We start from the raw sequence: 22720 nt of genomic DNA on the forward strand, positions 1-22720 counted from the left end.
TGCACAGAAGGACAGGGTGACAAAACAAAAAGGGGGGGAAAGACAGAGGAGAGACATGGTCAATGCCTGCAACAACACCACCGTTGGCGGACACAACACACAGGGAGCAGCCCTATGCACTAGGCCATGCACTAACAGTTCAGGGGAAATTCACATGCCCATGGTGGACTGTGCCTATACCCATTTGATGCACACCAGGAACCCACAGGAGCCTGACTAGGTGTAGAGGGCCACTACCACTTTTGGGGTTGAACTGGCACTGAGCCTGCCTAACCATGGATCTTCCCTGGCACGCTTGCCCTGCCCTAGGGGAACCCACAGCCCTCTTCCCACACCCAGAAACCTCATAAAGCACGCAGTCAGCTGCATGAGACTGTACTCACCCCCTTGTGGCTGCTGTGATGCCCTCAACCACCCATCCAACTCCGGATGTGCCACCGCCAGGATCCGGTACCTCAGGGGGTCATGGTGCAACAGGCACCCCTTCCACATTGGGAGGCGATACCAGCTGGCCCTCTGCCGTCTTCTTGGTCCAGCGGCGCAGGTCCTCCCATCTTTTGCGGCAGTGAGTGCTCTGTCTATGGTAGACCCCCAGGGTCAGCACTTCCTTGGTGAAGGCACGCCAAATACCCTTCTTCTGGAGGGCGCTGACCTAGAGGAAATGTAAAGTAGGAATGGATTTTACTCCCCCGTCCGATATTCTTACTCATTGGTCACAACCTCCCACCCTGGCCCACAAACACATACACTGACCATCCTCACATGCTGGCCTCTGCCCACCCCCCACCTGTATGTTCCATCGACGCCACTCCATACATTCATGTCCCATCCATCATGCTCACAGTGTACTCACCTGTTTGTCTGGTGGACCGTAGAGTTGCGTGTACTGGGGGAGAACCCCATCCACCGGTTTCTCCAACTCCTCTGCATTGAAGGCAGGGGCCCTTTCCCCAGACACTTTAGCCATTGTCGCTTCCAGACTCAGGTCACAGCAGCACTTGCAGTGTAGGTCCTCTCCTGTTGAAGGTCAGGTATCAAGTGAGTGAACAGATAGAAAATAGCGGTCACGTCCGCTGTGGTGCGTACCGTCACCGCCGGCGTACATCATCATTGGCTCCTGAAACCCATAGGGCCCAATGATAACCAATGCTGAATTGCGCTGCGGTCTTCACCTGCCTACTGCGATGGAGTACAACGCTAGCACAGTTACCTCATTTCCCCTTGTTCCTCCTTACAGGTCATGCAGCTGCCATTTCAGGTGGCCACATGGCAGGCCAACTAACTGCGTCACAGCAGTTTTGTGCAGGAATACGGACATACAGCACTAAACACAGATTATATCACATTTGTTCTGAACACCCTTGTGAAACCTATGTGGTGTATGACCCTCTTCTCACCCTTCTCCTCCATAGGGCACGTCCACTGGGGCAGATGATGAGATGACGTCATCCTCTGGTATACAGACCCCTGGTGGACCTGTCGAAAATGGAAGACAGACACATCATTATCACCTACAGACTTGATCGTGCCACAATCCATGAACTGTGTGCCCAGCTGGAGCCAGACATGATGTCAGCTATCCGCCATCCCACAGGAATCCCCCCTCTAGTGCAGGTCCTGTCAGTACTCCATTTCCTAGCCAGTGGGTCCTTTCAAACAACAGTGGCCATGGACCCTGACAGTTCACTTTGGCTTTCCATTTTACAGATCTGTGTACCACTTTCTGCCTTCTGCTATGTTTACTGCTGCCCAACAACTGTCTAACATTGGTATGTGAAAATGAACATTGACATTGCTATTTTTCTGAGAGGTTGCAATAACAAATTTGTGAAAGTATAGACTGACTCCAGATTGTTTTGTGATTCAAGGGTGTTTATTTCTGTGCTAATAAGTGGAGGGGCTGTTCAATGGGCTGGGGTGATGGTGTAGGGATGTCCATGGCGGAGTCCAGTCTATTGGCATCACAGGTGCATTGTCCAAGGGGGCATAGGAAGTGGAGTAATGGCAGTTGAAGGTGGACAGGGTAACAGAGTGGAACAGAAGGGTGACAATCAGGAGAGTCTTATTACCTGGCGGGGGTCTTGGCAATGTTCTTTGTCTTGTTCCTGGATCTCAGGGACCTTTTGCAGGGTGGTTCTCCTTCTGCAGGGGGTGGGGTGCTGGAGGCCTGTTGTTCCTGTGGCGGGACCTCCTGTCCACTAGCGCCGGCGGAGGTGGAGGGCTGTTCATCGTTCAGGCTAGTGTCAGGGGCCCTTTGGTGTGCCACTGTGTCCCTCTTGGTGTTGGTCATGTCTGCCAGCACCCTTGCAATGGTGACTAGGGTGTTGTTAATGGACTTCAAGTCCTCCATGATCCCCAGGTAGTGTTCCTCCTGCAGCCGCTGGGTCTCATGAAACTTGGCCAGTACTGTGCCCATGGTCTCCTGGGAATTATGGTATTCCCCCATGATGTTGGAGAGTGCCTCGTGGAGAGTGGGTTCCCTGGGCCTGTCCTCCCCCTGTCGCACAGCAGTCCTCCCAGCTTCCCTGTTATCCTGTGCCTCTGTCCCCTGAACCGTGTGCCCACTGCCACTGACCCGAGGTCCCTGATTGTCTTGGGTTAGTGGGTTTGCCTGGGGTCCCTGAAGTGGTGGACACACTGCTGATTGACATGTCCTGGGGACAGAGGGATGGGCCTGCTAGGTGGGTGCTGTGCTGGTGTTTCCTGAGGGAGGAGGTCTGTGGTTGTTTGTGACAGTGGCAGGGGAACCGACTGTCCCGAGGTCCCAGATGGGCCGGGCTGGTCATCTTGATCCAGGCGTGCAGAGCTGCTGTCGTCACTGTGGGCCTCTTCTGTGGGGGGACTGGATATGTCTGGCACCTCCTGTCCGGTGACGTTGGGTAGTGGTCCTGTTGGGGGTAAATGCATAGTTATTGTATCTGTGTGTGGCATCTTGTCCAATGTGTGAGTTACCCCCTACTCCTGTACTTGGCTTATTGTCTTTGGCCTTGTGTGATTGTTAATTTTGGGGCCTGGGTGAGTATCTATACTGGACATGCTTTGGTGATGGTAGTCCATGCATTGGTGTGACATACAGGGCTTGGTTTAGGGATGTATGGATTGTGATGGTGGGGTATCTGTGGGGTGTTGGGGTGATGGGTGTGAGGGTTGGGCTAGGAGTATGTGATGGCATGCAGGTAGGGTGGGGGGGATATAGTAGTAAAGATATGACTTACCAGAGTCCAGTCCTCCTGCTACTTCTGCGAGGCCCTCAGGATGCATGATCGCCAAGACTTGCTCCTCCCGTGTTGTTAGTTGTGTGGGAGGAGGTGGGGGTCCACCGCCAGTCCTCTGTACTGCTACCTGGTGTCTGGATACCACGGAATGCACCTTCCCCCGTAGGTCGTTCCACCTCTTCCTGATGTCATCCCGTGTTCTTGGATGCTGTCCCACTGCATTGACCCTGTTGATAATTCTCCGCCATAGCTCCATCTTCCTTGCAATGGATGTCTGCTGCACCTGTGATCCGAATAGCTGTGGCTCTACCCGGATGATTTCCTCCACCATGACCCTAAGCTCCTCCTCAGAAAACCTGGGGTGTCTTTGAGGTGCCATGATGTGGTGTGGGTGATGTGTGAGGTGCTATTTGTTGTGATGTGTTGTGTTAGGGTGTGTTGTTTGAGGTGCGTGGATGTTGTATGAGTGATGGTGTTGTGTGCCTGTGGATGCTGGTGTTGTGTTTGCTATTCTCTCTCTCTGTGTTTCTTCCAAAAATGTCATTGTTAGGTGGTTGTGGGTAATATGGGTGTGTGTTTTATATTTGATTGGGTGTGTGGTGTGTATGTGTATCAGGTGTGTGTATTTTGAATTATCTAATGTGGTTGTGTTTTGTAAGTGTGTGTGTATTTTGAGCGTGGTACCGCCAATGGTTTACTGCGGTTGAATGACCCCCGCGTTGATTCGTGGGTCGTGATAGTGTGGGCATAGTTCTGTTGGCGTGACGGTGTAGGTTTTGCTATTGCCAGTTTATCACTGACCTTTGGTGTGGCGGACTTGTGTGGGTGTCTGTATTGTGGCGGATTACGAGCTGTGGGTCGTAATACCTGTAGCGGATTTCTGCCACGGTATCTTGATGGCCGTCAGCACGGCGGTAAGAGGGATTTACCACCAGGGTTGTAATGAGGGCCACAGTCTCACAACCCTACATCTCTCCCTTTGCTAAACAAAAAGTATAAACAACTGTCACATTCTATTTCTTCAATAGGACATTGAGGCATTCGTGGCCAGATCGAGTGGTATGAGGTGGTTGAGATGCACTCTGGTTGTGCACCAATGGCACAGGATCTGATACTTGATCTGGACTGTAAGTTGGGATCACCTATTTCATAATTGCAGGAGCTGACAAACATCCATGTAGATGCATAAAGTGCGATGAGTACCATGTGAGTAACTTTCTGGGATAAAGCGATGTTACCATGTGTCCTTTGATTGTCACCACCCTCAGAGGATCAACAGCAAATGGAGTGTCTATTTTCCACTTTTGTTTCTGCTTGACCAAGACCCAGTCACCTTCATTGAAGATTATTTCCTGACCTTGTTGACAGCGATTGGCATATATTTTCATTTTTCACTTTCAAGGAGTGTCTGAGATACAAATCTTATCAGCGTTCAAGAGCTGGGCTACTGTCACTGTGGGAGTTTGGTTCTGATTGCTCTCCCAAAAAGCAAGGTGGTAGGAGTCACACCAGTTGTGGAGTGTGGAGTTGAATGGTAAGCAAGGAGGGCTTAACACAGAGCCTGGTTTAACTTGACCCCCTCCATTAATGCTCGTTTAATGACCCTTTTGGGAGTACCCATGAATCGTTCCACAGCAGCATTGGCTTGGGGCCAGAGAGGTGTACTCTTTTGATGTTTGAGATTTACCCCCATATTTATTTATACTTGCATTGCGCCAAATTTGCATCATTTTTTTATGCAAACCTTTCTCCAAATGTATACTTTGCCGCTAAACCCATCTAGTGCCAAAGTTTTGGAGTTAACGCAATTTTTTGCTTGTGGGAAACTACCTTGTGTCAATGAGATGCAAGGTAGGTGTTCCCGTGCAAACAAATTACAATATGACCTTACCACCATATTTATCCCCCGCGGTTAAATGACACACGGGGGAATGGGGCCTTAAATAATGGTTCCAATCTTTCTTAGCGCAATTATTTAACACCTGGGTCAGGGCAGGCATTAGGGGACCTGTGGGCCTATTTCCATGATAAGAGACCATGGAATGGGCCCATAGGTGCCCTTCCCTGGCCCCAGGGACACCCTCACCCACACCAGAGGGACGTCAGAGGATGGGGGGGATCCCATCCCAGGTAAGTACAGGTAAGTATTTTTTTTTTAAGTGCCATGGAGAGGCCTAACTTGGGCCCACCTACATGGCACCGGACCGAATGGCCATGCCCAGGGGACATATGTCCCCTGGGCATGGCCATTGGGGTGGTGGCCATGACTCCTGTCTTTACTAAGACAGGAGCCATTTCCATGGGGGTTTTACGTCCAAAAATGACGCTAGTCTGGTTAGAGGCATTTTTAATGCCTCTGCCCATACTAGCGTCATCCTCTGATGCACAACCTCCTCTTCCCCCTACGCCTCGCCCACCCGGCTAGCATCCTTTTTTATGACACTAGCCGGGCCTTACAGCTGGCTACCGTCATTCCATAAATATGACGCCCAGCCGGCGTCTTGGAATGGGGCTAGCCAGCAGTATACTTTTTCACGCAAAACTGGGTTAGCGCAGTGTTGCGTGGAAAAGTATAAATATGCCCCCAAGTCTGACTAGAAACTCCTTGAATTCTGTGCTATTGAACTGCTGACCAATGTCAGATTTGAGAAGGCGGGGATACCCCACGCTGCAAAGATGTCATCCAGCCGCTTAATGACTGTTACAACACACTCGTCCTGTGCTATTTGCATCCCTTTGGGTAGCCTTAATCGATCCCAGGGCCTACACATTTCTGTGTAAGTCTGGTGAACATTTCTATATTTGTCTAGTGAACATTTATGTTTTGTGTATTCTCTATATAATCTTCGGATTTCATGTATATTGCAACCCAGAATGACTGTACAATTTTATTACTTCATTGTGTGTTTTACACATCTCCTTGCATGTTGCCTGCTCTCAGCATCTGAGTGAGAACAATAACTCATTCCCCTACTTCCAGCACCTGATGGAGACCAATGACACATTTCCCCGACTCCTAATTTCAAAGCCATGCAAGAGGCTTCCTATTTAAACCACACCTGTGGTGCCTCTCATCAAGAACCTTACCTGTGTGGTTTTCAGATCCTGATTGGTCTGCAGTCTTCTGACTCTGCTCCTGTTTCCTGTTTCCGGCAGCCTTCCTTCGGACCAAGTCCTCCTGCAGCGGAATTCCTGCAAAAGAAAAAGAGAAAAGACGCATGTTACAGTTAGAATATTACTGGGCCCCAGCGCCCTTGGAATTTAAAAGTTAATGACTATTATATTACTGAGAAAACTAAGTGAAAGACTTGCTGGACTCTCTGCGAGTCTTCTAGTTTCATTAACAATGGGATATTGTGCAACAAGGACATTATGTACGAAGTTTTGTGTGATTTGAACACTGTTGCTTCGTCTGCTGAAAGATAAAAAGCAAGATATTTATTGGTGTGTACTTTGTCAATGGTTAATTGCCTAAACATATACTAAGAAAGGTAATTGGGTGAATTAATGGTCAAGGTTAATACTATTTCTATCTTTTGCCCAGGGTCCTTTATTCACAAGACAGAAACCATCCCACTAGCAAGCACTGGAGAATAGAGGTGTCTCAGGACCTGTTGTCTTATACCCTCTCTTCCCTACTCTCTGTTCCCTACCCCTTCCCCTAGGGACTCTTCGCTCACTGTTTGTAACCTCAGCAGTGAAGGTCCAGTCCACAGGGGTGTGGGTCGTGCTCTTCATTCCTGTGGAAACCTGGATTTCAGGTGAATGGTCCAGGGCTGTCAATGACATGGGATAACTCCTGAACGAAAGGAAAGATTGACAACTTATCCCTGACTACCATGAGATGATGTCCATTTCCTAAGGGTCAAAAGTAATAAACTGCAACTCTTTCCAAAGCCTCTGCAGGAAGGTCAGACATTGTCAATGGATGCTGTCTTGCTTGGGGGAAAGGCAGATGCAAAGATGACACTCTTTTAGTTCCTTCTCCACACGTTCGTCTAGGCTGGGGAACCACACTTGATCTGTTAGGGGTCTTTTGGTACCTATAATGCCATAATATCCTTTATGGGCTAGTTCAGTGGTTCCCAATCTTTTGACTTCTGTGGACCCCCACTTTATCATTACCTGAGCCTGGGGACCCCCACTGAATTTGTATTGGATTCTGGGGACCCCCCACTGAGTCATTATTGAAAGCTGGGGACCTAATCTGTTAATATTATTTTATTTTCCAAGCAGTCGCGGACCCCCTGAGGAGGCTTCACGGACCCCCAGGGGTCCCCAGACCACAGGTTGGGAACCACTGGGCTAGTTCAACGACTTACTGTATTAAGCCCTCAGGTATGACATTTCTCGGGCCTCTCAATACAATACCTTACCTGGGCATGGACAGTTATCTTGTACACTTTTTAATTTTTGAAATTCGACATCATCAGCAAAACATCAAGTACTCCTCTTCCACAATTGAGCTGAAATGATATCTTTGAGGATAAGCATGTTCTTATCGACATTAGTAGCAGCAATAATCTGTTCAATGGATTTGGATGCCAGAGTGCTGGACCTCACAATGAAGTTAATATACTCCTCAGTCCTTTTGGATGGCACTGGGATGATGTAGTGGGACTCATGAAGTGTAATCAGCAGGGTTCTGACCTTTACCCGGATTGTGTACAATTGCATAGTCGTACTCTTGCAGTCGTAACCCCCACCTCTCAATGTGGGGGGCAGCTTGACTTTCAGATTTTCAAAAATAGTGAGCAGTGCTTAGAGGTCTCTAATGAAAGTGAAACATTTTCCATACAGAAGCACATGAAAATGTTTGCAGGCCCACACTGCAGGCAGACACTCCTTCTCCAACTAAGAATAGGCATGTTCTGTGTCAGGTGGGCTTCGAATTGCATTGGCCACAATGAGTCTCTGAGCATTCGGATAACCATTATGTTGTGCAAGGATTGCTCCCAGCCCTACCGGGCACACATCTACTGTGATCTCAGTATATAACTTGGGGTCAAAATAGGCCATTTCTTTTGCATTCTCAATCACATGGTTTATTCTTTTAAAGCTTTGATCAGATTCAGCAGACCATTGGAAAGGGACATTTTGTTAGGTCAAGTCTCTTGGTGGGATACTCACTGTAGCAAAGTCACAAATGTACCTTGAGCAATAACTGGCCATGTCTGAGAAGAATCACAGCATGGTGACTGCTTGTGGGGAGCAAGTAGCTGATAGTGCTTGCTCATTCTCTCGGTCAGGAGTCATTCCCCCCTTTGAGAGTATGTGCCCAAAGATTTTAAGTTTAGTCTTGTGAGACTCACTCTTTGCTGCATTCAGAGTGAAACCTGCATTAGTAAGTAACTTACACACTTGGCTAAGAGCCTGTCATGCTCCTGTTGTGTTGCTCCAATTATCAGTATGTCATCACTGTAATTAAAAGCAGGCATGACAGGTTAAACTATTCAGTGTATACCACCCCGAAATATTCCTGCAGCTGACAACACTCCAAAACGCAACCTTTTGTATTTGAACTAACCAACCTGAGTTGAAAAAGTAGTAATGTACATGCAGTTCTGTTCCAGCTCGAGTTGATGGTATCCCTTGTTCAAGTCAACGCAGGAGAAGATTTTGGCACCATTCATTTGCATGAACATGTCCGCTATGTGTGGACTGGGACATCTTTCTCTCCTGATTGCTTTGTGTGCTTTGTGCATATCAACACTAATGCGCAGTGCACCTCCACTGTCCTTTTTTGACACCATCACTATGGCTGAAACTTTTGACATAGGACCAGTGGAGCGCTCAACAATGTCATGCTTCAACAGCATTTCTAGTTCTTTCTCAACAGCTTCTTGCAAGTGAAAAGTGACTCTGCGGTGCTGCTGGGAAACAGGGCGAATGTCCTCTTTTATGTGATGTTGCCCTTTCATTAACATGAGTCTTTCTAGGCCATGAAACTATGATGGAAACTAACTCACAATTTCAGATTGAGTGTGGAGGTTTTAATTGAGAGGCATCAGTCCCATGTCAGCAGCAGTGGAAAAACTGAGTAGGCATGCACTGGAAAAGGGTCCAGATTTAGAGTTTGGCTGTTGGGTGATGGATACCCCGCTCACCGATTTCCATTGGAAATAAAGGAATTGTGATATGCCGGACGGGATATCCTTCTTGTTCGTGACGTGCAGCCCCATCCGCCAGACTCTAAATCAGGCTCAACGTTTCTTGAAGAATGTGAATTGGCACTTGCCCTGATACTGCATTCTTTCCAATTGTTGCTGGCAATGACCTTTAACTCTGCATCAGTTTAGAAGCGGGCAACGTGTATACCTTCTTGTTTTATGGGTTGATGCATGGCACAGGAAAGAGGCTATTGAACTTCTTGACTGGCATGATCTTGACTGACAAAAAACCCTCTATGATAAATTTATGGGGCAACGTTGACTTTATTGTAATCTTGGGGCAATGTCCAAATGAATATGGTTGTTTTGTTTGATGGTTTGCCTTTGCTTTTTGTTCTTCCTTGAAAGCAGCCAAACCAACATACAGCAGTTGTTCCTTGGCAGATACCATCATAGCACATCCATCTTCATCACTGGTGCTTGATAATGATGTGTAAGAGCCTTTGTAGTGTGAACTTGACGACAATCAACTTTGTCTGATTTCTGCTTGTTGAAACTGATGCTGCTTTATGGCCATGTGGGGGTGGGAAGAATGCTTCTGGAACCATCTGGTGCCTATTTTCTCTTCTTGCTGTGACGTATTTGGCTTCTCTTTCGCTTTGCAAACCATTATGAAGTGGTTTTCTTTCCAGCAGCCTTTGCATGTCTGTCCTATGTGGACATTTACTTTCATGGGAAAATGGAAACCCACATTGGAAACACAACTTTTTCTCCTTTGAAGACATTGATTGGCATGCATCTATTTTGGACTTTTGCTTGCTTTTCAAAATCGGGCTGATTCATTTTTCGCTGTTTCAGCTTCCATATCAGCAGCTTATCATCCTGCTTATTCATCAGCTCTTGCAAAAAGCGATGTTTTAGTGGCCCAATGCGCTCATAAATGAGGACCATAGCCTCATGACACTACACTTGGGCAGCCCTTTCTGCAACGAATAGTGAGTAGTTACTCATTTTGTGGCTGTGCAGCATGAAGTGACCATTTTCACAACAGTGTGGTTCTATTTAATCAATAATCACCTTTGACTATGCACCTACGCCATATTATGGATGTTGCTGCAGAGGGAAAACCTTGGTGGGCAAGCACATTCACTATCTGTGTGTCACCCAAGAGGTGGTGGAGGATCCCACCTCAGGAGGTGCAGTCATCCACTAAACCCTTCTGTGGGTGGGTTTGTGTCCCCACTAAAGGCAACTTGCCACATGCCTGCAAATAATGTGATAGTGAGATGGAAGGTGTGGTGTCAGTGTTTCTCCATATATATAACCTAGACCCTGTCTTTAGAAGGCTAAGGGGGGTCTCGTGAAAACAATGGTACCACAGTTCCATGATTTCCTGCTGTTCTCTTTCTAATTTATATGCTGAAGAGAATGTGTTAATTTAGATAACTGCTTTAAGGACCCAGTTTTCAAGAGATGGAGTGAAAAGGTATGCGAATTCCATGATAATGTCATGTCTGTGTAGAGGGTGTGTAATTGTACAGGAAGATTTCCAATTATTTAAATTCATAATTTAACCTACCCTGACAAAATTAAGCATCTGTTGGCATGCAACTGCTTCCCACCTGAGAGCGGAGTGATGCTATTGTTAGAAAAGGAAAGGATAAAGCCCTAGGCAGGCGACATAATAGCACAAACTTAACTCTTGTCCACGGTCTGCCACAAGACTAGAATGACCAAGCAATCTTGACTGCCGCCTCACCACTGTAGGCTTTTTGCTCCTGGTGATGGCTGCGTTACCGAATTTTCACAGCTGGCAATAAATTACTTTGTCCTCAATTAAGTGTGATAGTAACACCTGGCATCAACTGCACATAAAATGCCAAAACCATGGTAATAAGTGTTATGTAAAAAGATAATTGTTTTAGACTAATCATTCGGCATTGGGCTCTAAGCAACAACATAAAAACTCGCATGTTCACTTAGTAGAAATACACAGTAATCATTCCGCCAGACCATAAAACTGATGTATGGAAAGCTGCGCACCATCTGTTTCTAAAGCTCGTTTCCCCTTCTCTGCTCATTTAGAATGGCGGGTTCCTATGATGCCATCTTTCACCGTTACCTTGTCTTAAGCAACAATTTTTTTGACGGCTACACACTGCATGCTGAGAGTTACACTGACAGTTCACTAGCGGGTGAAAGGAAGGCATCAAGTACCTAGAGGTTCGCGTATTTCACCATGAAGACCACGATGCATTGTAAATCACAGCTATCCAACAGACACCGGCAAAAGTTAGTCAAGGATTAACTAAACAACATGTAAGGAGAACAACATAAAAATGATAATCAGTGATCAAATTAAAGCAAAAGAAATGAGAAAAGTATCTAGCAAGTGAAGAGTGTGCACGCGCACAACAGAAGCTCATCAGATAATTGGGAGCGGAAAGGCAAAGCATCATTCATTTTAAATTCAAAACCGGAGTGCGTTTTTCCGTGAGCGAAACTAGCGTGTCGTCTCACATACTATCATTTTAGGTATATCTGGACACTATCGTATTTCCACAAATTAAGTTTATCACATTAAAGCCTGACCCATTGGCCTTGTCACTGTTGGGAAAAATTGCAAAAAATAATTACTTTCTGTACAGTGTGCATTTAAACCAAAGCAGTGTTTCTCAACCTGTTGTCCGGAAAAACATTGGAGTCTGCGATAGCTAATCAAAGCGTCAATGGCTGCTTAGAAATTTAGATATCATTCACAGATTAATGAGGAGATGTTAATAAAGAAGCAAAATGTCAAATTATTTTTTTTAAGTACCAGCAAATTTGAAGAAATTTGCAATTGTCAGCTAAAAAAATAGGAAACTAGGCCCATATTTATACTTTTTTAGCGCTGCATTTGCGCCCCTTTTTGATGCAAAAGCGGCGCAATCTTACAAAATACAATTGCATTTTGTATGTTTGCGCTGCTTTTGCGCTAAAAAATGACACAACTGCGGTGCTAAAAAAGTATAAATATGGGCGTAAGTTGGCATCTTCATACTGATTTGTGGGAACAATGCAAATGCAACAAAGAGAATATAATATGGACCACAGGTGAACTCAGTTGAATTGAGAAACCCCTCAACCTTCCAATTAAAATCAAAATGTTAATTTTTATTTGTGTTTGTAAATTAAACTATTTCTCTGTGTATCTATTTGATGAGTGTTTGTTTTTGGATTGCTATATATGGTTTTGAGGTTTAAATCATCAAAATTTCTTCATCCAGGCTCCCTGGCCTAAAAAAAAGTACATAGTGGGGGTCCCCAGATTCCAATAATGATTAATTGAGGTTCCTGGATTGCAGTAATGATTGAGTGGGGTCCAGGGAATTCAGAAGGTTAAGAACCACTGAGCTAAAGAATTGAATATGGCAATCAGTCTGATGATTGAGTGTAGTTAGTTTCAGATGTAACATAGCCTCTCACACATTCCAATGGAAGCACTTCCTGGAAGCCAGTAAGATAGTAATACTCCTCTGGGTGGACCCAAAGTCCACTCCGTATATATTTTAAAGAATTGACAATAATACTTCTTGCAGCTATCTGAGCTATCAAGCCAGATGTAAACATGACATCGGTGTCAGAGAACATAAATGGAAGAATAACTAAAAGGAAAAGGCAGCTGTTTGTGTAATGGATAGTTTTGGATGCAAATCCATCATAGAGTTCCTGGATCAAACAGAGAGCCAAAATATGAAATTAAGTAAGTAATTCAATCCTTTTGATTACGAGGCCAGGTATGAGGGGAAATAGCCCTTACCATGGATCCTTACCATACATGCCTTTACCAGTCTTGCCTATACCACAAAGGTAAGTATCACACAGTTAAGTATTTGTACATTTACTAAGACATACTTTACTACACAGGTAAGTATTTTTTTAAGCAATAGGAATCTTTATGTTATTTTTAAAAAAGGGGTAAGGGTGCCAAATTTGTTGTAATTCCATTCAGTCGTTTTGGCTGTATATGAATCGCTGACCCTCAGCCCCAGTAGATCAGGAAGGTTCTCTCCTTTCACATATCTCTGTAAATTACTGTGCTGCAAAAGGCATTGAAATCACTGGGGATTGTAGTCGGTCCATTGTTAGCCATGCCCTTAAAGCAGAAGGAGTGCTCAACTGACAAGACAGCATTGTAATACTAAAAACAAGGGAAAACACACTTTAAGTATTGCTTGATCCTTCCTGCTTTCATCTATTTACGAGATTATTCAAATTTTTATATCAGATGGAATGAGAATCTCCTTTTCTTCTAATCTAAAAAATCCTATTCATTTTACATTTCGGTCGATTGAGACCGTGCACGAACAACAATGGTCATACATTCATAAGGGGTAAAAGGCAGCTTTAATAGAACATGTCTAGCAAATTTATCATCAAACCTCGGCAAATGCCTTGCAAAACTAACCAAACTATCTAATAAATTGAAACAAACCTAACACTTAAACCACCTCTTTAAGAAATCTTACCCCCCAGAGGTGACCCTTCCCACCCCAACCTTATACCCACAATCCTGTACCCCTCTTCCCTGCTCTCCACCTTCCGTTGTTACCCATGCCCCTCCATCCCTGTGGTCCTTGATCAATGTCCCTGACCTTTCATTGCCCTGCCTTTTGGAAGAACCGGCAGGTGTTTCCTTGCCCCACCAAAAAGAACATGGGTTCTGTGCCTTTAAACTCAATCCCACAGGCTCTCTCCCAAAAGGTCAGCAATTCTGAGATGCAACTCCTTGATTTCCCAATAAAGGCAAATATACCCCATCCTGCCTAAAAAGTGAAATATCATCATGCACAATTTCTGTATGCTTCAAAACATAGATGCCCATTGACCTACAAAAACCTCTCATATCCCTGTTTATTTTCTTGCTCTGTTTTTCCATAGACCCTTGATCCCTTGCACCTCTCCAAAATCTCCTGGGTACTAACTCTGTCCACAAAATGTGAGTACCATCCCACTGCTCTTTAATCCTCACTAAATCCATCTTTATAACTTTCAACAAACCAATCCCTGAAAAAACCACAAGATCATTCTCCCCGAGATGCAAGACTAACAAATGTGGACAGAAACCTTTTGACAATTTCCTAGAAAGCGTGCCCAATAGCTTACTTGATTTCATTCCACTTCTTCTCCACCATCAAACTACAACTTGAGCTTCGTCCAACCTCCGCTGCCATCAAAAATACCTGACTCTTCCTACTTTGCCACCCAACTGACGAAGGAATGATTCACTGTACACACTATAGAAACACTGCTATAGGACCCTGCATCACAACCTGAAAAAGAAAAGACAACATTAAAAACTCCCAAATTACACAAAGGCATAAAAACCATGTCAGCTTCTGTCTAGTGAAAAACCCCAACCAAACCCGAACACACATAACGCTGATAACATTGACACCTCCATCAATCAATGTTCATTATACTGCTCTCAGAAAGACCTCTCCTTTTTGCCTCAGTAGCTGCTCTGATCCAAAAGGAATGCCATACTCTTTTGGAGAAATGCTTAACTTACCTAGCGCCAACCTCAATATGGCTAATAACTGAAAGGATGTTAGTTTAGACCCATCTTTATTAATGAAAACATGGCGTGTATCTGTGCTGAGAAAACAACAAAAAGAAAACTAACACACCACAGGACATGACAGTGGAGAATTCTTCTTCAAAAGGACTTCATGACCTCTGATCAACTGATCTGTTTTGGACTGCATCAACCATATCTTGATTCCTTCATCACACACCATGACACTAGAACAAAGCAAGACCTCCGTGCCCCTTGTTCCCAGCAATTCAGAAACCCGAAATGCCCCCTGAAATATCAATTTCTCAATCAATTGTAACATCCTAACCCTCCCAGTGACCATAGACCCTGCAGCATCTCTGACTTCAACTCATCTGCTTCTGGTGCACGCCTACAGAATCTCTGCCACTGTGAATGAGATAGCGTATCAGCTATATCATTGTTCACCCAGGGATGTATCTGGCCTTAAACAGAATGTTAAACTTTGAACATCGTAAAAGGAAAATTCTCAACAGATTCAACACTCTCTTATCTCAAGCCTTCTGTAAATTCTCCAAGTTAACCACTGTTTAATTGTCCATGTGAAAAACTACCCTTCTGTTGGCCATCTTCTTGCCTCATAACACCAACGCCACCACCAAAGGAATGATTCCAAGAAAGTGATGCTGTCTTTTGCTGCAAACCAAGCTGCAGGCCACTCTTCTGCTGCCCAATGTCCACCCCAAAAAAAGGCCAAAACCTTGTGCTCCTGATGCATCAGAAAAAAACTGCATCTGTCACAACAATTCTTCATCATTGGACCACATGGTGACACCACTGAATTCCTTCAAGAATGAAATCCACATCCTTAGATCAGCCTGGATGCTTGCTCGTAGCTGTGCCCTATGATAGGGTGACACTGCACCTCTCCCAATGAAACCAAGTAATCTACAAAAGGTTCTTCCTACCCACTCTACTCAACATGCAAAGTTCAAATGCCCCAAAAGGCACTGAACTTTTCTCAGTACCAACCTCTTTCAGTTCACTGCTTCTTCTGACAACGAAATCAATGTCTGCACTTTGTCTCCAGGCAAACCAACCTCCATCAACTGAGAGTCCAACTCAATACCCAAAAAACGAATGCATGTACTTGGGCCCTCCATCTTCTCTGGAGCCAAAGGAACTCCCAACTCCTGAATTGGCACCTGGGAAAGATGCAATACTCTCAAACAATCACCTGAGCAGCCTCTGCCAACCATTAGAAAATCATCCAAATATTGCGTGATCTGATGCACATCTGTCTTGAACTGAAAAAGCCATTGTAAAAAAGTACTAAACTTCTCAAACAAAGAACCGGACACTGAACAGCCCCTCAGCAACATCGTATCTATGTAAATGAGGTAATTAAACTGCACACTTAACAAAGAAAAGTTCTCCCGATGCACTGGTAACAGCCAAAAATCGGACTGAATATCTGATTTCGCCATTTCAGCCCCCACTCCGAGTGACTGCACCAAAACAATGCCTTCATCCACTGAGGAACCATGAACAACTGAATATTCCATAGCTATGAAATCATTATTAGATATGCCAAGGAACCAAGATAAGTGATGAATTAGGTGATATTCACTGTGCTGTTTCTTCGGAACCACAACCAAAGGAGAGACCATCAAATCAGGTAAAAGCCAATAATTAAAAGGCCCCATAATCCTTCCTTGAGATACTTCCTTAGCCAGTTTCGTCCTCACAAAGTCTGGATTCTCCAAAGCCAACCTCAAATTCTTCACCATATATGTACTCTTGGTCCCTGATAACATAACCTGAAACCTTCAAGGAAACCACAGTACAAACACTTTTCTTCGTCTTGTTGGGGATAAAACTGCAACTAATAACTCAAAATGTGAACCTTCACAGGAGTAGGGCCCTTTTTCCACCACCTGTTACATCTGGCCCCATCCTCTATCTGACCCCCTAGATGTAGTTCCCTGCCACCCTTATTGTGTTCATTGCACCAACTGATATTTCTCGCCGCAGTTGGAGCAGGAATGCCGAAATCTGCATTGGGAGGGTGTACAGGCACCTCTGTTAAATGACCAGCGATACCCATTTTGTGGCAGTTGTTCTCTGTCGAAGCTAACCACCTCTAATTTAGTGGGACTACCCGGAAAGGGCTTATATTTCAGTGGCAAGTCACAAGTGCATAGCCATCAAATTCACAGCTCATTATGAACTTCACCCCATTCTTGATATGGATTCACCCCTAGTCTCGCACAAAATTCCTCATAGCATCCAAACCAACCAAAACCCCCATAGTCCATTTGAGCTTGTCACACACCATCCATCTATTTGAAAAGAGCAACACACTGCACCAGATGGTGCTCGCAGTAAACACTGGCATAGATCAAGAATGCTGAAGTCCAATTTTCGATCATAGTCGGCACCTTTGGCTTACGCACCAATTCCCACTGCTCCTCTTTGGAGCCTTCTTTTGTTTGCACCTCCCTATGCAACAGTTTAAAAACATCTACAAATTCACGTTTGCCAATCTTGTCTTTCATCTGTTGTGTGACATTTACCCCCAAAGGCATTAAAATCCCCATTTATGGCAACTTTTTATTTTTTGTTATTACTTGACTACTCACCTGTAGCCACCGGCAATGCATCCTAAACCTGTTTACCAGCATCGGCCCCTTTCCCATCCAACTGTTCCCCATCAGCTACTGCTTGTATCACCATGCCCTTTCCCAAATTATTACCTGTGTTTGGTTGCATCGTCTTAACGAGACAGCTGTCCACAACCACTGATAACACTTTTAAAATTTCTCTGCCTTCTACCATCATTTTAGCTCCCCGGCCAACCATGGCACTGATGGGCATTTGTCCTCACTCTTGTCTTTTCTTCCCCTTTTCGACATCTCATATGCCTCATGACTCCACACTGAAAGCCCACCACCTCGACCATGACTCTTGTTTCCCCTAATCTCTTCTTCCACAATTTCTCCTTCATTCAATAAGCTTCCTTATCATATTCTAAATTTTCATCCTCGTACCCTCCCAGCGCCCCAAAAACAGCAGAAACCCTGCTAGTGCTTGGCTGCTCTTCATCGCTAACTCCTCCATCAAGCTCAAAGCCCGGTGTTCTGGTCTCCCCTGATGTGAAGCAGATCGATCTGGGCACTGCTGTCTCTTCAGTCTGGTGACCAGGAGGAGTCCAAGCCACCGCCAGTGTCTGGAAACCACTAACGCTCACTTCATAGTGCCATTGCAAGCCATTCTCCCCAAAGTTGCCCAACCTTGAGCATTTGTCACACCCAGAAGGCCCCTCAGCCACCCTTGGCTATCCTCTCACAATCTCACCAGCTTCATTAGACAAACAAACCCACTGACCTAAGGGATGACCTCCACTGGTACCTGTAACCAATCTTGAACCAAGCAAGTCTGCACTCCTACTATCCACTACACTTCCCAGCTGATTGCTTGTATACTGATGCACCATCCCATAATCAACATCCCTCCTTTACACCTTGTTTACCATAGGAACAACCCTGCTAGGCACTATTTGCTGTGAAAAATGTGGAAGAGAAATATCAGCAAAAACTGTGGCTTGTCCCTTTATAGTTCAAATCTGTCTTATTATTCTTGAGAATGATCAGGCAACTGACAGTAAGCATAGTAAAGCTTATATCAAGGGCCAAAAAACAGAGAAAACCAGTGATAACCCTCCCTTACAACCTCCCTTCCCTCCTCTGGGATACGAACAAGTGTCTGTATGTGTTTGGGATTTTCTATCTGGTGGAGGTACTACTTTGGAGTTGATACCTGGTAGTGTAGGTGGGACAGAGTCAGCAAGGCGAAGCAATTTAAAATATTTAGGGCACATCAGTTCTTGGAACTCCTGGGACAATAGAGTTATATATGATTTCCCTAAATCTCTGTAGGAGTCTCCTTGGGAAGTCAATAGTGGGCCAGCTTCTCAATCCCCAGTATATGCCACAATCAGTGAAGCCAGGACAGATGTGTAGGAATTGTGGTGGTGCCCCAATGTGCAAGGATGGTTTGGTGGGCTACCCCAATGCTAAGCCGATATGTCAGCCTTTGTGGGATTTGAGCGGGAAGGTGAGTGTGTTGGGAACCCCAGAATTGTGTTGGCTGGAAATCTGGGCAATTGTGTGTCTAGAAGCGTGTCTATGTCACTGATGACCTGTTCCCAAAATGTAGGGAATACTCATAGTATCTGTAGTAATGCGTCAGATGAGGATCTTAGTGGCTGTATTGATACTCAAGGAGTTGTGTGCGGTGTGACAAGCTCTATAATGTATCTCACCCCATTCCTAGGGTGAGAAGTGTCTGCTGAGCTCATGTTCCCAGCGTTTTTTTAACCTGGGGTTTTAGGGAGTGGAGAGACATAAAGTTCTATGATCATACCCTTGTCTGCGTTTTCTGTGATGAGCCACTTCTCAAAAGTTGTTAGTGATCTTTTGGCTTCAAACCTCATGCTATGCTGAGAAATCCAGTGCCAAACCTGGAGGTAGTGGAGGTGCTTTGTCTGTGGGAGCGCAAAGTCCTCTCTGAGCTGATTTTAGGGGAGAATACTATCTACCCCAAAAAGATGGCCTGCCAATAAGCAGCTGCTTGATTACCACAAGTGAAGTGAACCTTGATCAAGTCCTGGCATGAAATCTGTGTTACCTACTATAGGCATCATAGGAGAGGGACTTGAGATCAAACCTTTACGTACTGCCACACTGTACCATGCCTTCAACACTGACCTGGTAACTGGGGAAGAGTAGAGGCCCGAGCCCTTTGTGATCTCTTCAGGAAGGGGACCTTCCACACGTGTGTGCCTGCAACTGCTCAGTCCAGGAAGAGCCAGTGTTTGTCAGACTAAGCCCTGGACCACTCTACTATGTTGTGGAGTTGAGTGGCCTGGTAATAGGCTAAAAGATTAGGGATGCCTAGTCCCCCCTCTGTAGAAGACCGGTAGCTTTGCTGGTGATTCTTTTTCAGGTATCTGTCTGTCCACACAAAGTGGTGAAGGGCCTGTTGTAGAGTTTTGATTGTTCTGGCTGGGGATTCAATTGGGAGTATTTGGAATAGGAAACAAATTCACAGGAGAACAGTCATTTTGAGCTCAGCAATCAGGCCAAGCCAAGAAAAGCCATGAAAAGTGGTACAGTCGCCATTGAGCTAGGTCATGTGTGACCTGTCTGAGTAAGGTTTGATATTTGATGGTGGTCGACGACCATTGTATTGGGAAGCAATTGGAGTCCTGGTCTTCTGTGCGGATGGGGACTGACTGGTAAAAGGCCTGTGATTTGTGTATATTAATTTGGAAGCCAGACGCCTCTCCAAACAACCTTGCCTCCTCCAGGAATACCTGTGGAGCCATCAGATGGTGTGGTCTTCCCCACCGAATCAGATGCCAGTGATTTACGGGTGGTTGGGTACTCTTTGGACAAAGAGCTCAATGTATAGCGCAAACAAGAGGGGTGACAGTAGACACCCCTGCCTTGTCCCCCATCAGATGGGAAAGGGGGCCAATGTGTGACCGTTTACTCTAACAGTCACCCTGAGATGGTCATAATTGCTCAGTATCCAGTTTTGAAACCACGATCTGAAACCAAAATGGGTGAGTATGGCTATTAGGTAGGGCTAATGCAATCTAATGCTTTTTTGGCATCTACGGCCAGTAGCTGGATTTCCTGTTTGGATCATTTGGCCTTTTCAATTATATGGAGGATTCTTTTGACATTGTTGCTGCATTGCTAATGGAGGACGGATCTCACTAGATCCGGGGCTATCAATCTAGGCATCAGCGGGTTGAGACGGGCTGCCAGGCTGCTAGTGAAAAGCTTGGCATCAACATTAAGAAGGGAAATGGGTCAGTTGGACCCACACTTGCGTTTGTCCTTCCCAGGCTTGAGAATAACAACTCTGGATGCTTCCATAATGGATGGGGGCTTAGTGAGAGGACTGTTGATTGAGCTGAGTATTTGGGTAAGTATGGGGACCATACTGCTAGGCCAGAAGGTCTAATAGAACAGCATCTGAAAGCCATATGGTCCTTGGGATTTAAGGAGTTTCTGGCTGGCAATGGCTGATATCACTTCTTCTATACAGATTGGGTGGTCCAACTTGCCCACTTGTGTTAATGTCAGTCACAATGTGTGTGTATTGTGAAGGTAACTGTCTATGTTGGCTGAGGGTAGGGAGAGGGCTGAGTAAACATTTTTGTAGAAGTCCCTGAATTGGGAAACAATTAGTTTGTTGTTTCCGACCTCTGAGCCATCAGTCCTCACCAACATCTAGACTTTCGAAGCCTGTCTCTGGGCATGCAACCAATTAGCCAGGACACACACACACTTATTCTCCCCCACATAAAAGGACTGTTTAAGGCAAAAAATAGAATATTCTGGTTTATCAAGGTCTAATCCTGCAAGTTGTTTCCTAGCTACCTCTAACTGCTGCCACACCCTGGGGTGCCTGTGGAATGATGTATGTGTTCTAATTCTCTTACTTGTTGTTTTACCTGCTCTTGCTTATCTCTATGCAGTTTCTTGTCCTCCACAGATATTGGGAGGGATTCCCCTCTAATTACAGCTTTTAAGGAATCCCATAAGAGCAAAAATGAGTTGTGTGCCATGTCGTTTATTGTCAAATAATTGCGACTGACCTGCTCAATTTGTTTGATCCCTTCGGGCCTGTGAAGGACAGTCTCCGCAGGCGCCAGGGCTTTTGTATATGAGTCATGGGGTGTGCTAAGTCTACAATCACTGCCGCATGTTCAGACATGTCGATCATGGTGACCAAGCCCTCTAGTTCTCTGGTCCTCAGGAAGTGGTCAAGACGTGCACACATTTTGTGTGTGTCAGAATCGAAAGTGTATTCTCTGGACTGTGGGTGTCGAGCTCTCCACAGATCCCGCAACCCCATCTCCCGCAGCTATTGAGCACCTGCGCACGAGAACTCCCCTACTTCCCTGTGTCAGGACTCAGAGAGGTCCATGTCATTATGGTAGACATGGTTAAGGTCCCCTCCCAATAAAACCAGCTTTTCTTAAGAGGTCATGGTTTCTGTAATCACCCTCCGAATGAAATGCTCGTGGCCGTTGTTTGGGGCATTGATGACTCCAAGGATGAAGGCATATTCTCTGAATTTCAGTTTGTAGACTTAGAGCCTGCCCCTGATTTCTAAACGCTTGTGCTCCACTTTCCACCCTAAAGGATCTAGAGACCAGAGTGGCTAACCCTGCGATCTTGTTGGCTGCCGATGAGTGGAACTGCTGTAGGTAGGTTCTGGACTTAAGGCAATGCCAGTCCCTTGTTAACAAGCGTGTCTCTTGAAGGAGGCAGATGTCTGCCCTTGTTTGCTCTAGGTATGATAGGATTGCTAGCCTTGTCACCAGGTTATTGTGGACTTTCACATTGAATGTGACAATCTGTAAACCATTGTGTGTGGAGTTGTGATCATGTGAATGCTCTGGTGTTTGCTATACCTACGGTCCCTGTGAGTGTCTTATATGCACTGCTAAGGTGTAAAGCCCAGGCTTATGGAAACAATGTTTGAAAATGACGATCTTGAAAAAATTGTGAGTACCCCACCTTAAACTGCCCTCAACTAACATCAACAATAACAATGTTTCTGGATGAGAGTGGGCCCCATCTGGGGCTGTCATTGTTCCAGCGATCATCAGTGTTCAGGGTCCATGGATAGGAGCAGTCCTCTGGTCATCCCACCTGCCCTCCTTTCTACACCTGAGGAACCCCCATACCATTCCAAGCACCCGTAGAGCCGGTCCTGTCTCAGGTCATCTCCATTTTGTCTGATTTGCTGGTCAGTGTTTCCAGCACTGGTCG

This window comes from Pleurodeles waltl, chromosome 2_2, assembly GCF_031143425.1.
Source record: "Pleurodeles waltl isolate 20211129_DDA chromosome 2_2, aPleWal1.hap1.20221129, whole genome shotgun sequence".
In the NCBI taxonomy this organism is placed as follows: Eukaryota; Metazoa; Chordata; class Amphibia; order Caudata; family Salamandridae; genus Pleurodeles; species Pleurodeles waltl.